We start from the raw sequence: 15,930 nt of genomic DNA on the forward strand, positions 1-15,930 counted from the left end.
CCCCTCACAGAGTGAATCCTTGATATGTTCATCCTAACCGGTGACGGATTTTTCTCTTCGACGGTTTTCTATCCAGTTTTCGATAGATGTAATTCCCTTTTTGTTCAGTTGGTATATCCTTGATATGTTCATCTTAACCGATGGCGGGTATCCTCCTTGACATCCCCAGGCAAGTCTATCCTTGATATGTTCAACTTAATCGATGATGGATTTTCTTCCCTGTCGAGTTTATCCTTGATATGTTCATCGTAATCGATGACGGATACTCTCACCCATGGTCTTCTGCCCAGTAACTGGTAGTTGTAAATCCTATTTTCTACAGTTTTTCCCAGCAAGGCTATTCTTACCCAGTAACCGGTAATGAATATTCCTCCTAGCTTCTTCCTCAGCGAGTCATCCTTGATATGTTCATCTTAACCGGTGACAAGTGGTCTCTCTGTCAGATCTTTATTATCTCCTCACCCAATAACCGGTAGTAGGTAATAGATTTTTTCTCCTCCTGTGATGAAGTTTATTTCTTCCCCAGTTGAGTTGAGTGCGTTTTCCTTAGTGAATTCGTTTTGTCTCCAGCGTGAGTCGAGTATTTCAATATTACTTGTATCTCTTGCAGATATTTTTGTTTCTCCCCTGCATGAGTCGAATATTTCAGTTTTATCCTGACTTATTTGTATCCCCTGTAGATGTTATTTCCCCAGCTGAGTCTTTTCACTTTGTGTGGAATCCCTCAAATCCCCCAGTAGTTTTAAGTCATAGCATGGCCTACGCATAACTCCTTTTTTATCCCCTCAGAGTCTTTGTCTCCCCAGCGAGTTTTCCTTATGGAATGCATTGTGCTCCTGCGGATTTTCGGTCTCTCTGATTTCTTTTTCTTTTGTGGCAATCTCTCCCCACAGAGCATTAGCTTTTGCATTCACATCATATGCATCATGAGGTCTCTTAGGGACCAAAATTTGTTTCTCTATGTTGTTATTTAAGCCCATTTTACTGAGTCGACATGAAGATTTTAACCTTCGCCTCCTCAGTTAGAATGTCCCTAAATAGGGGCAGCTGTAAGACCCCAATTTTGATCCTAAGATCCCTCATTCATTCTATCATAAGCATTAGCATTAAGATCATACCTTGGCATCCTCCTTACCCCTCCTTCATTGGGTTTACTTTGGGAGAGATCACTAAGCACTTTGTGATTATATCATAGTTGTACTTTATCATTTCACTAAACAAAATATCAAAAATATGTCTTTGTATCTATCTAACTTTTTTTTGTAGGAAGGACATGATCTCATTGATTCATTGATCACATGTAGGGTTTAAGACCCTCATGAACAAAAGAGCACAACTAAGAATTGATTCAAGAATGGTTATAAGCATCATATATGAGTTCCAATTGCTTCTACATGTTATATTGATCAAGTTTGCTTCAAGAGTTTGAGGGTGATTTGCGTTGGAAACCCTTGTTTGATTGGGTATCTTGAGTAACTTATCCAACAAGATATCTCACCAATTGATCAAATTTCTCAAGGGACACTTCAAAATTCATAATCTTATGCGTATATGGTCTACCATGAGCAAAGAAATTCAATAGAGTTGAAGGTTAGCAAGTTGGTTGATGGTGGTTGGCCAGATGAATTCATCTAATCAAAACTGGGTCTCCATAGACCCTGTCTCCTACAATTTTCGCCATATGAAAATGACTCCAAGAAAAAACTTACTCTAAATGACATTATAAACAACTTTCATGTTGAGACCTAGAGCTAGCTTTCCTTGGAAAATCATTTTCTATGTTGAACCATTATATGTCATTTTGTCTGAACCCTAATTTGAAAGTCAACTTCCCAAAGCCATAACTTGCTCAATTTTTATGAGATGGAATATTTCCAAGTTGCACAATCAAATTCAATGTGTCTACTTCAATTTTGATGTTTGGAGTGATAGCTAATTCAACTTCTTTGCACATGTGATATGAGGATACATTATAGGTCACTTTTGACTTATACCACTGATCAAGTGATTTTGCAAAACTTCAAAAATGTATAACTCTATCATTTAAAATCCAAATGACATGAAATTGGTGACCAGTTTGGAGGTATTTGAGAGAGATACGACTTTTATAAAGGCGCATTTTTCATTTGAAGCTCCTATAAAAAGTTAAGCAAGGTGGAACATTGAGACATATGGTTTGACACTTAGAAAATTTTCAATATGTCAAATTTTTCCAAACTTCCACCTCAAATATCTCCAAGTTCCAAGCTCCAAATGAAAAAGTGTTCAACATCAAACTTGTTCCTCTTGATGCCACCTTTCTAAAGAGCTAAAATTCATGAATTTTGGATAAGGAATGCATAGGTTGCGCATGGCTTCAACAGGATGGTATCTTGTGTCATGGATCAAACTTCAAACAATAATGCTCAATTGCCTTGCTATCCAATCCATCTCTAATGCATCTGAACTTCATTTTGGACTTTCAAACAGTCATTTCATGGGCCTATGCATGCCCATGCACCATGCTTTCATCATTTACCAATTTTGGAAAGTAAAAGTGAATGTGCAAATATCATCCACTTCCCCTATAAATACAGTTGCTTATGCTCAGAATTATCACACACCTTGCGCCAGCTTTGAATCCCCACAGGAAACCCTTCACATTAAGAGGATAAACCTGAAAATTTCAGTTGAATTTGAGCTTGAATCTCCACTATTTTGGAATTCAATTCTCCAGGAGTCCATTGATTCTGAGCCATTCCATTCCTCTTCTGCAAGCAATTGAAGTGAAGCAAAGCACGATTCAGATCAAGATCTAGCAAGCTCAGACCTCCATTGAAGGTAATTTGCAGAAAATTTGATCTCTTCGATTATCCTTGTTCCTTGCTCAATTCTCTTTATTATTGTGTTGGCTGAAGTCCTACCAATGTAGGCAAGGTGTTTGAGTTGTTTTGATGCTGAATCGAAGCAACTCAGATCATGAACCTCATTTTTCAATTCCACATATCTCTCAATATAGTTGGAATTGGAGGAAATGGAGGTGATATTTATGCTCAGTGATGTTTTCTCTTTAAAATCATGTCCCTGTTTAAAATTTTGGTGATGGTTCATGTTGACCAGTCCGGCGAAGCTCGCCGGAGAAGACAACCCGAGCTCTGGCTCCGGTGATGAGTTGTCTCAGGTCTAAACCGTGTGATCCATCTCTTATGTTCTAATCTCAGCTGTTCCTTTTGATTAACATGTTTGCAGCGCAATTGACTCACGTGTTGGTAGAATGCGCGTTGTGGATCATCAGATCTGCCACCTCAATTAATGAGGGAGATCTGATGGTCCACGTATTTTAGCATTTTCTGAATTTCCATTTAATTCCATTATTTTCAATAATTCATAATAAATTTAATATTGATCCAAAAAATATGGGACTTTCACAAAAAAAAATCAAATATTTTTCTCTTTCATATTCTGAATTAAAATTATTATTTGGATCATTATTAATATTTTTCATGAATTAATTGATTTTTTATTTATTTTTAATTGTTTAAAAATATTTTTAAGTGTCCAAAAATTATGAAAGTTCTTATCCAAGGTCCTTTGACCTTGCTTGACCTATGATAAATCACATGGCCATTTATTTGGTGTTTTGATGTGATTTTAGGATTCGGACAAAATATATTTGAATTTAATGCATTATTTTAATATTTTTAATTGAATAAATGCCATTTAAATTGTGTTAACCATTTGGATTGACTTATTTGAGTTTCTCATTTGTTGTTGGGCTTTGGTCAAGGTTGATTTGACTTTATCAAGTTAATATTATTGGATTTAGGGGATAGATGGAATGTACATTCCATCTCCCAAAATGAATGAATAATATTAATTTGGTAAAAGTCCTCCTTTGACCAATTTTTGATCTCATTCATCCCTTTCCCTCTTCATCTAATTCCCCTTCTTCATCCATTCATTTCAATTGGCCAATGACATCTCAAAGTCCTAATGCTAGTTGATTGAAAGATTAACATGAGTATGGATGAGATTAGGCTACACTCTTTTACATATTTTTGTGTGTGGTATGTTTAATGAGCATAGTTCTTAATACTATGTCTCCAACATACATTAACACCAAAAGTTCATTGCCCCGTCTAAAATAGTTGTGACTTCTACATAAGTCCAATTACGATTGCTTAACATAGTGCTAAATTTATGACATAAAACGCATAAGCATTCTAGTTAGTGAGATTGTAAGTCTCCCCTCTTCCATGGTATTGCGTGGAAACTTGGCATTCTTTCCTTCCTTTGGAAGATGTTTTGGTTCAAGGATCCATGCTTGTGGCAATTGGGTTGAGTGTTCTCCAAAGAATGTCTTGAATTCAAAAAAAGCAAAACAAAACTAATTACTAACTTACTAACCATTAACTTTTACTTTTAAGCTTTTTACTTTTAATGCAATTTACTTTTATTACTCTATTATCATTTGTCATTGTACATATCATTCTAATTGTTTATGTTTATGCAATTCTCACTTTGTCCACTTGGACCATATTGTGTGATATACTTTGTTATTTTGTTTGTTTGATTGGTCTTTGACCATTAATGCACATAATAATAACAAAAACCCTAAAAGACTTTTGAGTGGACTGTTGTTTTGATTTTACCCCAATTGGACTTAGAACTTAGGCGACATTCCTTTGCTAATGGACTTGGCCAATGCCAATTTGATGAAGAATCAAGAGCTTGCAAGTTTGAATTCATCTGATACATCATTCAAGATCTTTCCAGATTCATCTGCAACATTGATCATTGTTAAGCTGTTATTTTGAACCTGTGACTTGTGGAATTCATCTGTTATATGGGCTATTTTGAAGAAGATCATGAAGTGGATAAGCTTGGATGAGACCATCTTTATTTGATGTCTTTGCTCTTCAAGATTGATATGATTGTGCATTTGTATGTTGCTTGATTCTAAAAAGTCCAAGGGAATTCTGGGTTTCTATTGACATACTTGTCTATTGGATTGCTCCCATTTGGTCAGATCTTTTCAACTTTAAACTTTTAAATTTCTTGTACATAGGGTAGTCTCTTCATCTCCTCCCCATTTCTTTAATTTCAAAATTTCTCCCTCCATTTTCAAAACATTCTTTGTGTGAACTACTTTTGTTCTAAACTTTGATCATTTTCAAAAAGGTAGGAACTTTGGCCTTATGTCATTGCCTTTTCAAACTTATTTTCTTAAATCAAACCTGTGAATAAACGTAACTATACTTGACTTAAACTTTCAAAAAGCCAAAAAGAACTAACTCATTCAAACCATTTTAGGCCTTCGTGCCTTTCAAACTATTTTTTTGTTAAAAACCAAGACACTCATTTTGAAATTTCTAGCACGAAGTACGAGGTTTTGATCCCTCATTTTTATGTTGATACGTAGGCACAAGTCTGAAGGTCTTGTCAAACACAAAAAATATAATTAACGAATTCTTTTCTCATCCCCCCCCCCCCCCACTCAATTTGCTTGTAAACATCACTTGGTACAAAATACATATGCACACAAAAAGGGCTCCCTAGGAGTACCTAGGACACTTTGGGTGCTAACACCTTTCCTCTGTGTAACCAACCCCCTTACCTATGATCTCTGACTTTTATTAGTTTTTATTTGAAAACTTCTTACTATTTGGGTTTTGCTCGTACTTTTCCCTTTTCCCTTGGAAATAATAAAAGCGCGGTGGCGACTCTTGTTAATTGATATCCAGCTTGCCAATAGCTTGATGATCATGAATTTCCCGCTACAGATCCAAGTTGTCAACTCTACGGGGAATTTTAGGTCAACACCATATCAAATGGGAGACAACCTCGCAGGGGACCAAATCAAATACTGCTCAGAATCAACACTGATGTATCTGAAGATGAACTCATTATGGGAGTACAAGAGATAAAACTATGTACGGAGGATCTAGGCAAACTGTTGAGGAGGTGAGCCTCCAACTCAGCTGGGGGAAAGATCTGCAAAAGAGACTGATCACTAGCTCCACTCTATTGGGATAAATGATGAATTTTTGGGGGAAAATCACCAAACCAAACGCTAGGGGAGACCAATAAGACTTCGCACGTCAAGACTTACCTGTTCTCAGACTGTTGTTGGTGTTCCTTGATGAAATCGATTGTTCTTAAAGTAAATGCTTTTATATTCTTAAGAAAAAAATAATTTTAATTTATCAATTCCTTTCAAAATTGTCATCAGAAAAATTCAATTTTATTTAGCTGAAAATGAATAAGAGTATAAACAATTAGATAAAAAAATCTCAATTTTATTTAATAGAATGGTAGTCTGTAAATGGCAAGACTTTATAGATCTTTACAAAAGTTGAAAATGGGAATTTACATGGAAAAGGGCTACATTGAATATAATGATCATTATTCTCCCTACACACTTCAATATCCATTGTGCTCTTGGCTTCGGCTGAGAATAATGAATCAGAATCAAATGACTTGCTCAAAAACAGTCTCCATGAATAGGACCAACCGATTGAAGTTACTTGCCATAATCCTTAAGTTTTTGCCTAGATTGCCCCAAGGTGGGGTACTCAATCTATCGGGACAAATTTTCTGTTTTATGTCTCTCACTTTTGCCTGGATCGCCCTCGCGGGTTTCCAATCCATCGAGACGCTCATTTTTGCCTAAGCCGCCCTTTCGAATTTTCAACCTAACGAGTTGCTATTTTTCTTCTTTAGGTAATGTACATTTCATCAATCCCCTAAATCCAATGATTTTAATCCAACAAAAGTCAAATAATCCTTGACCAAGACCCAAACAAATAGTCAAACATCACAAGCCCATAAAAATAGCTCAACACAATTTTTACACAATTAATCAATTAAAAATTAAATTAAAAGTGCATTAAAATTCAATTTAATTTGGTCAAAACCTAAAATCTCTTCAAAATACCAAATAAATAGCCAAGAGATTTATCCTAGGTCAAACAAGGTCAAAGGACCTTAGAAAAAAAAATCATCATTTTTGAAAAGTCAGAAGTATTTTTAAACAATTAAAAATATGCACAAAAACATTTAATTAATGAAAAATATCAAAATTAATCCAAAAAACTAATTTTAATTCAGAAAATTAAAGAGAAAAATATATAAAGATTTTTGGTGAAAGTCCCATATTTTTTGGATTAAGAATGAAATTATTATGAATTAAACAAAATAAAGCAATTAAACATAAAATCAGAAATTAAAAAGAAAATCAAAAAAACAAGGGCCATCATATATCTCCCTCATTAAATGAGGTGGCAGATCTGATGGCCAGAAGCGCGCATTCCACCAACACTTGATTCAAACGCGTGGCATAAGTGGTAATCATATCAGAAGGCTAAGATTAAAACGTGAGATCATGATCCAATGGCTTTGGACACGCCAACACATCACCTGAGCCCTAGCTCTGGTCTTCTTCTCCGGTGGACCTCACTGGACTGGTCCGCCACTAACCACCATGAAAATGAAAAACAAAGACATGGATTTAAAGAAAGAATGCTCAGGAGCTCAAATATGGTCTCAATTTTCTCCAATTTCAAGTATATAAAAAGATACAGGGATTTGAATTTTGAGGATCATGAACTGAGTTGCTTCGATTTAACCTCAAAGCAACTCAATCTTGTTTCCTACATTGGTAGGACTTCAGCCAACCAAAAATCACAAAGAATAGTGAAGAATTGAGAGAGAATCTAAGATATGAAAATTCTGGAAAATCACCTTCGAATGAGCTTCAACCTTGCTTGATCTTGCTTCCAATTGTCCTTGGCTTGGCTTCAGAAGCTTGTAGGAGGTGATTAGGATCAAAGAAAAGCTTGGACTCTTGGAGTTTCAATCTCAAAACAGAATGAGATTTGAAGCTCGATTTTCAAATGAAAACCTTCAAGATTATCCTTTAATGGTGAGGGTTTGGATTCCAGGTTCAAAGCTTGGGCATGAGGTCCTCAATTTTGAACCATGAGGGTTGTATTTATAGCCAATGTGATTCATTTCCACACACTTACAAATTTTTCCAAATTTAGCAATTTGCATTGCATGCTTGCATGGGCGTGTGATAGGCCCATCAAGTGATGTATTCAGGTCCAAAAATGCTTGTGTACAATGCTGAAATCATGTCATATGGCTATGCATTTGAATTTGAAATGTGAAGGTGAAATCCATCCAAATGGTCCTTTGAAAATAACCCATGCGCAAATCCTTTATTCCTCGGCCAAATAAGGTGATCTTGGACTTTTTCGAAAGGTAAGATCTAGGGGAACAACTTTCATGTTGAACACTGTTCCATTTAAAGCTTGGATCATGATGAATTTTGAGTTAGAAGTTTGAAAAATCAAACATGTTTGGAAATTTTCTAAATACAAAGTCAAATGTTCACTTCTTCCACCTTGAATAACTTTTTCTATGGACTTCAAATGGCAAACGTTCCTTCATCAAAGTTGTATCTATTTCAAACCTTTTAAATTGGGTCACAAGTTTGACCTCATTTGGATTTGACATGAAGGAGTTATACATTTTAGAAGTTGAGGAAAATCACTTGTTCAATGGTAATAGGCCAAAATGACCTATAATGTTTCCTCTTGACACTTGTGGCACTTTTTCGCAAATTTGCAACAGTCAGATTCCATTGTCAGCCAATAGTAACCTTCTCACAACATCTTCTTTGCCATTGCATGTCCATTGGAATAATACCAAAGGAACCTTCATGCACTTCGGTCATCAACAAGTTCGCTTCGTGTCTATCCACGCATCTGAGCAAAACCATGTCAAAGTTTCTCTTGTACAGTATATCACCATTCAAGTAGAAATTACCGGATAATCTTCTCAAAGTCTTCTTATCTTTCAAAGATGCCCCAGGCGGGTAAATCTGACTTTGGAGGAAACATTTGATGTCCCAATACCACAGCTTCTCGTCTTTGATCTCTTCAACAGCAAAGACATGAGTTGGCCTATCAAGACTCATCACAGATAAATTGGGAACTTCATTCCAATATTTCACTATGATCATTGACGCCAATGTTGCAAGAGCATCTTCCATCCGGTTCTCATCTCGAGGGATATAATGAAATTCAACCTTTGTAAAGAAAGTTGAAATCCTCCTCGCATAATCTCTATATGGTATTAAACCGGGTTGATTGGTCTCCCATTCTCCTTTGATCTGAATCATTGAAGACATCCAAATACTTGATTCTGAGATTCATGGCCTCTTCAAGCCCCATAATGCAAGCTTCATATTCTGCCATGTTATTTGTACACTTGAAAGTCAATCTAGATGTAAATGGTAGATGCGTGCCTTGAGGAGTAATGATCACTGCCCCAATTCCATTTCCATATTGATTAACAGCTCCATCAAATACCATACCCCAATGGGAACCAGGTTCTGGCCCTTCTTCAAGCAATGGTTCATCACAATCTTTCATTTTCAAGTACAAAATCTCTTCATCTGGAAAATCATACTGCACTGAATGATTATCTTCAATTGGTTGGTGAGCCAAATGGTCAGCCAAGATACTACCTTTGATTGCTTTCTGAGATCGTTATTCCATATCATACTCTGATAACAACATCTGCCAACGGGAAATCCTCCCAATTAAAGAAGGCTTCTCAAATATATACTTGATTGGATATCAACCAAGTAGTATGATTCAACATATACTGACGCAGACGCTTAGCAGCCCAAGCCAATGCGCAATAAGTCTTCTCAAGCATTGAATACCTAGTCTCACAGTCGATGAACTTCTTACTGAGGTAGTAAATTGCATATTCTTTCTTTCCAGTCTCATCTTGCTGACCAAGAACACAACCCATACTATCTTCTAGCACAGTCAAATACATGATCAACGGTCTTCCTTCAACAGGGGGAGACAAAATCGGAGGTTCAAGCAAATATTCTTTGATACTAGCAAATGCTTTCTGGCAGTCTTCAGTCTAATCACAAGACTGATCTTTCCGAAGAAGCTTAAATATAGGCGCATATGTGCCAGTCATGTGGGAAATGAATCTGGAAATATAATTCAAGCGTCCGAGAAAACCTCTGACTTGCTTCTCAGTTTTGGGCGCAGGCATCTCTTGTATTGCTTTGACCTTGGCAGGATCAATTCAATACCCTTCTCACTGACAATAAAGCCTAACAACTTACCAAAACGAACACCAAAAGTACACTTATTGGGATTCAAGCGGAGTTTGTATTTCCTCAAACGCTGGAATAGCTTCAACAAATGTTCAACATGTTCCTCTTCATCAATTGATTTAGCAATCATGTCATCGACATAAACTTCAATCTCTTTATGCATCATATCATGAAAAAGAGTAGTCATTGCTCTCTGGTAAGTTGCACCAACATTCTTTAGACCGAAAGGCATCACTCTATAACAAAATGTAGCCAGGATGTAATGAATGTGGTATTCTCCATAACTTCGGGTGCCATTTTGATTTGATTATATCCGGAAAATCCATCCATAAACGAAAAGACTTCGAATTAGCAGTATTATCTACCAACATATCAATGTGTGGCAGAGGGAAATCATCTTCCAAATTGGCTTTATTTAAATCTCTATAGTCAACACACATGCGTACTTTTCCATCTTTCTTCGGCACAGGAACAATATTGACCACCCATTGCGGGTACTCAGCATTCACAAGGAAAACGACACCAATCTGCTTCTGAACTTCCTCTTTGATCTTCAAAACCATATCAGGATGCGTTATTCACAACTTCTGCTTGACTGGCGGGCATTCTGGCTTCAACGGCAATCTATGTTCCACAATCTCAGAATCCAACCCAGGCATGTCTTCATAGGACCAAGCAAACACATATGAATATTCTCGAAGAAGATCAATCAACCCCTTCTGTAGCACCTCAAATTTGCACCCTACCTTTTGTGCATACATTTTCATTTTTAGGTCATTAACATAACAAAGTCCATTGCATAGCATTGCATAGCCATTTGCCCAAGTGCAAGTTCCTCAGAAATTAGGTCAAACTGGTCAGGAGATCAGGTCAAACAAGCAAGCTTGTGCCATTTCCATTGAGACGAAGCCCTAAGGTTGGTTTATCAAGTTTATATGGTCTAACGATCATTTTTAAGTGATTTGGCCAAAGATTGGATGATCAAAGCTCAACAGTTAAGCTGAATTTCATCAGAAACCCTATAAAGTCAACTGTAGTCAACTGTGGTCAACTGTGCCAGAAATCAAGGATTTGAAAGTGTGAGATGGTTTGAAAGGCCTCATTCATGTCCATATAAGTCTCATTTGACATATCAAAGATCAAGGTTGAAGGATTTGAGGTCAGACAAAAAGTTTCCAAAAATAGCAGGTGACCTGTAATTTCAACTGCCCAAAATGGAAAGTTTTTCTCCTCAAAATTACTCATCATACAAGCTTCAAATGGAATTTTGTCCAACATGAAAGTTGAAGATCTTGTTCTCCCATTTCCAAAAAGTCCAAGAACACTCATTTCCCATGTGTGGTTGGCAAGTTATGATCAAATCATTTTTAGAAAATGCTGAACTTCAAAAGGCCATAACTCATGAACCATTTGGCCAAATTGGGTGATTCTTTTTTTATCAAGTCACATTTGACATGTACTATCACATTGCATCATTACATTTCATCAAAAATCCATACATCAAAATGGCATTTTTCAAGTGAACCATTTGAAAATTGGTGGGAAAAATAGTGATTTTCAAAAATACAAGTCATTTGCCTTCCAAACCTTTTCCAGCACATCATAAACATCATTTTGGACTTGCTTGAATGGTATTTACACTGTTGCATTGGCTGCATAATGAAAAGGGCATTTTGGCCAAAACTCATGAAAATTTATTTTGCTTAATCACTTCCACTTTGCCTAAACTTGATTAACATTTGGATTTATACATGGTATAAAGGCATAATTGTAACAGAAACTCTTAATCACATTTCATTTTCTCAGATCCAAAAGCAAAAATCATCAAATTCTCTCCAATTTTCTTCAAACTTTTTCCACATTTTCCATCGAATTCATCATCTATTGTGCTTGTTCTTGTGTTGATCCTTCTCTAGAGGTATTCTTGAGGAGCTGTTTCACAAAATCGTGGCCAAAGCATTGAGGAATTGGAACTGTTATCACCTTGCTCATCCATGGCAGCTTGCAAGTTCATCATCATCGTGCATTATTGAGCTAAAAGAATCATTCCAGTCCTCTTCCTAATCTTCGTAGGCCTGCTGTTTTCAATTTCCAAGCCTCAAAAACACAAGAATCGAGCGCTGCATATCCATAAGGTCAGAAATCGAATCTTCTAATTCTTGCAATTGACATGTGGTTTAGGTAGATCCTTCAACATAGAGTAGAATGAAACTTGAATCGAGCGTTTTCGTTGAGTATCCATGGAGAAATCTGGAATTTAAGTTTGTATGTCCAAACTATTTTTGATCGAATCTTTTTGTGTGTTGATTTCTGGACAAATTCATGTTCATATTCGTGATCCTTGTTGAATGCAGGTTCCAACCATATATGGCATGATGATTTTCGTGCAATTTTGTTCATAATGATTTTCTGGAGATGATGAACTCGATGATGTTCTTGAATTTCTGGGTTCAGATGTTGTTTGATCCGTGTTTTGCCATTCCATTTTCGAATTCTTGTTTACCGCGTATCTGAGCCACTCACAGGACGCCACTGAATAAATGGAAACGCGGCGTTTTGTCCACGATGCAAGATATTTACAAAATTGCCACTCAGTTCACTTAATTTCATTTTAAATGTTAAATAAATATTTCATTTCATCACTAATCTTCAAAAATTCATAGAATATTCATGGATGCTCCAATTTGAGTGAGGTTTTTTGAATTCATCTCCAAATTTTCTCTAGTTTTTTTTAGGTATGATAGTCAAAGTTGTGCCTGGCTGATTTTTTGACTTTGCCTAATGCCTTTGATCATGTATGCTTCATGTGGATGTTTTGCCATTTCATTCATAAAATCTTGATGCCTTATCCAAAATGTGTGAAATTTTAGATGCATGTTCTTGACTCTTTCCTGGTGATTTTGGTATATAGTTTGTTAATTTTGAATCCCTGGATAGAGAGATATGATGTGATTAAGTTGAGTGTGACAATGTGTGTCACACTAGGTTATGTCCATTTCTTGAATTTTGTTTCCATGCTTGTGATATTCCAATTGCTCTGGATTTTTGCATGTGATTACATATAGATGTTAGATTTAACCATGATGTTTTGTGGATTTTTATGGATCCATTTCCTATTTGATTGGGATTTTTGTTTGCTGTTTGGACATTTGTGTACCTTTCTTGAGTGATCAACTTACATGACTTGTGAAATTCTCATACCTTATCATATGAAGATGAAATTTGGTGGAGTGGTTCTTAACATGCTTAACTTCATTTTGGCTTTGGTCCCATTCATTTATCATTTGTTTCCACTGTTTTACATTTGCTTGAAGTTGACACATGTTTTGTGACCTAGTTTGGGTTGATTTTTGCATACCATGACTTCTTGAATTTAATTTACATACTTCCTCTTGTCCAAATAGCATTAAATTTGATATGATGCTCATTGAATGTGTTCTGTTTAGACTTGAATTTTTGTGAAATTTATTGAGCTGTTTTGGTATTGGTTTGATTGTGATCATTCTGGTTGCTCTAATGTGTTTCAATCTTGCCTAGTTTGACATGTTTTGTATATGAAATGGATTTGGTGCATATTTTTGATGTGAGGCCAATTGGATTCTATTCTCACTTGATTTATCTTAGTTTTGATCATTTTTCACTTGCTGTTTTACTTTTTTACCTCCTTTTGAACCTAGGCTTGCCCTAGTGGTCTTGTTTCTCATGTTTGAATGTGATTTTCAGGTTGAAGAAGCATTTGCTTTAAGGAGATTAGTTCAAGTTGATTAAGTTTGGTTTATGTACTTGTTATGGACTAACTTGGTTTATTTTGTAGGATGCTTGGCTCACTTGAGTTGATTGTGCTTCGCACATTGCTTTGTTTGATTGTACATTGTTGATTCTTATCTTGTTGGTTTAGACTTTGTGATTGGGATGCTGATTATATTTGATTGATTTCAGGTACCCTTAGTTGCTCAGTTCTTTTAAGAACTTGCATTGCTTTGCTTGCTAAGCATTAGCATTGAGGTAGAATCTCTTGTCTCCATGTAGTCTGGAAGACCTGGCCTGTTACTTGGCCAGGCACCTGTCTGAAGTCCTCCTTAAGAGGCAATGTTTGTTCTTGTTTATTTTTGTCCCCAAGCAGGTAAAGACCTTCTGATAAGGCAATTGGCAGAACCCAAGGGATGTGCAATCCATCCCCTGCTATTCTTGTTGAGTCGTCCCTCTGTTCACACCACTGTGTTGACGCATTGAGGACAGTAACCCAAGATCTTGTACAGTTGTACAGTTGAGTCCATGTCTTGAGTGTAGAAGGGTTCTCACATTCTGAACCCATGCTCCTTTGTCTGAAGCTCTCCCTGGCCAGGGATAAGAGCTGTGAAGTCTTATCTTCACCCACCTTTCCTCAGCTTCACCTTGGCTCTCAATGTCAAGGTTAAGAGCAAAACTCACCCTGTACAGTTGGCTTGCTCTTGCAGCCCCACCCTTGTTTGAGCCTCACTTGTGTGCATATAGTGTGTGCTGTTTGTGATTGTTTGCTATTGCTTGTGCTTTAGGATAGGCTTGCTTCCTGTGCAAGTTAGCTAGAAACCTTAACTTAGGGATGATTTTGCATGATAACATCTAGGCTCGATTCGTAGTCTCCCTAGTTGTGTCTCCCTCTGTTATCTGGTTAGGCTAGTCCTGTATCCCTTCGTAGGGGAACTACGTCGCCCTGATCCTCATACCAGATGAGGTACGTAGGCAGGAGATGAGCAGATCTCTCCGGGCGCCTGTGTCTTTGTTTTGTCTTGTTGTGTGCTTGGAAGCTGATGTAAGTCCATCGAGCGGCATTCGGGTTCCAGTGTGCGTGTGTTTGGTTCGGAAGCTGAGGTAAGTTTAGCGATTGGCAATCGGGTTCCATGTTTGCCCGTGTTTGCGTGGTTTTGTGTGCGTGTTAGCCGAGCTACGGATGCTCTGATTCTTCTTCGTCCAAGAAGATACGTATGCAGAGGACGCGACATCCTCGCGAGCATGTTTTTTCCCCAGTCCGAACTACTTTGACTCTGATGTTTATGCTTGATAGACTAAGTAGGCCCAGGATGCGATATCCTGCCGAGTCAGTCTTGTTTGTTTTCCTGTGTCTCTTTCAGCCAGTGTGTGTGTGTTTGTGAGCAGTGTTTTAGCAACCATTTTCCTTCCTATTGTGCGTGGATCCCGTCGAGTACGACGGATGCGTAGGGGTGCTAATACCTTCCCTTCGCATAACCGACTCCCGATCCCATTCTCTTTGGTCGTGAGACCATGCTTTTTCCAGGTTTACTCTGAGCGTTTCCTTTCCCTCTTCTGGGATAAATAACGCACGGTGGCGGCTCTGTTGTTCTTATTTCTCGCCGGTTTTTCGCGCAATGCGACAGCTGGCGACTCTGCTGGGGAAAACTCTGAGAAGTTGACCTGTGCTGGTCCATCTTCCCCGAGCGAGTCTCTCCTAGCGCTCTCTAGGTTAGGGTTTTGGTTGCTGTGTGCAGTTATTTATTGCATTCATTTCATTTATTGTTTGCATTTATTGTGTGCATTAATGTTTGCATTCATTCATATTCATCTGTTGGTTGTGCTGTGTCTCTCTGATTGGGGGTGGGAGTTACTCGAGGTAAAAGGCCCAATACCCAGGCTATGAGTGAAATCTAGGAAACCTAGGAATAGAGTGATTCATGGGAAGCGGGTGGTATGCGCCACTTAGCAGAACATTGATATCACGAGCAGTTCAGACCCTGGTGGGATATTATCGTTACATACTTCGGGTGTGTATATGATGATATTCTGCGAAAGGTTATTTATGATGC

This window comes from Lathyrus oleraceus, chromosome 4 (assembly GCF_024323335.1).
Source record: "Lathyrus oleraceus cultivar Zhongwan6 chromosome 4, CAAS_Psat_ZW6_1.0, whole genome shotgun sequence".
Taxonomy (NCBI): Eukaryota; Viridiplantae; Streptophyta; class Magnoliopsida; order Fabales; family Fabaceae; genus Lathyrus; species Lathyrus oleraceus.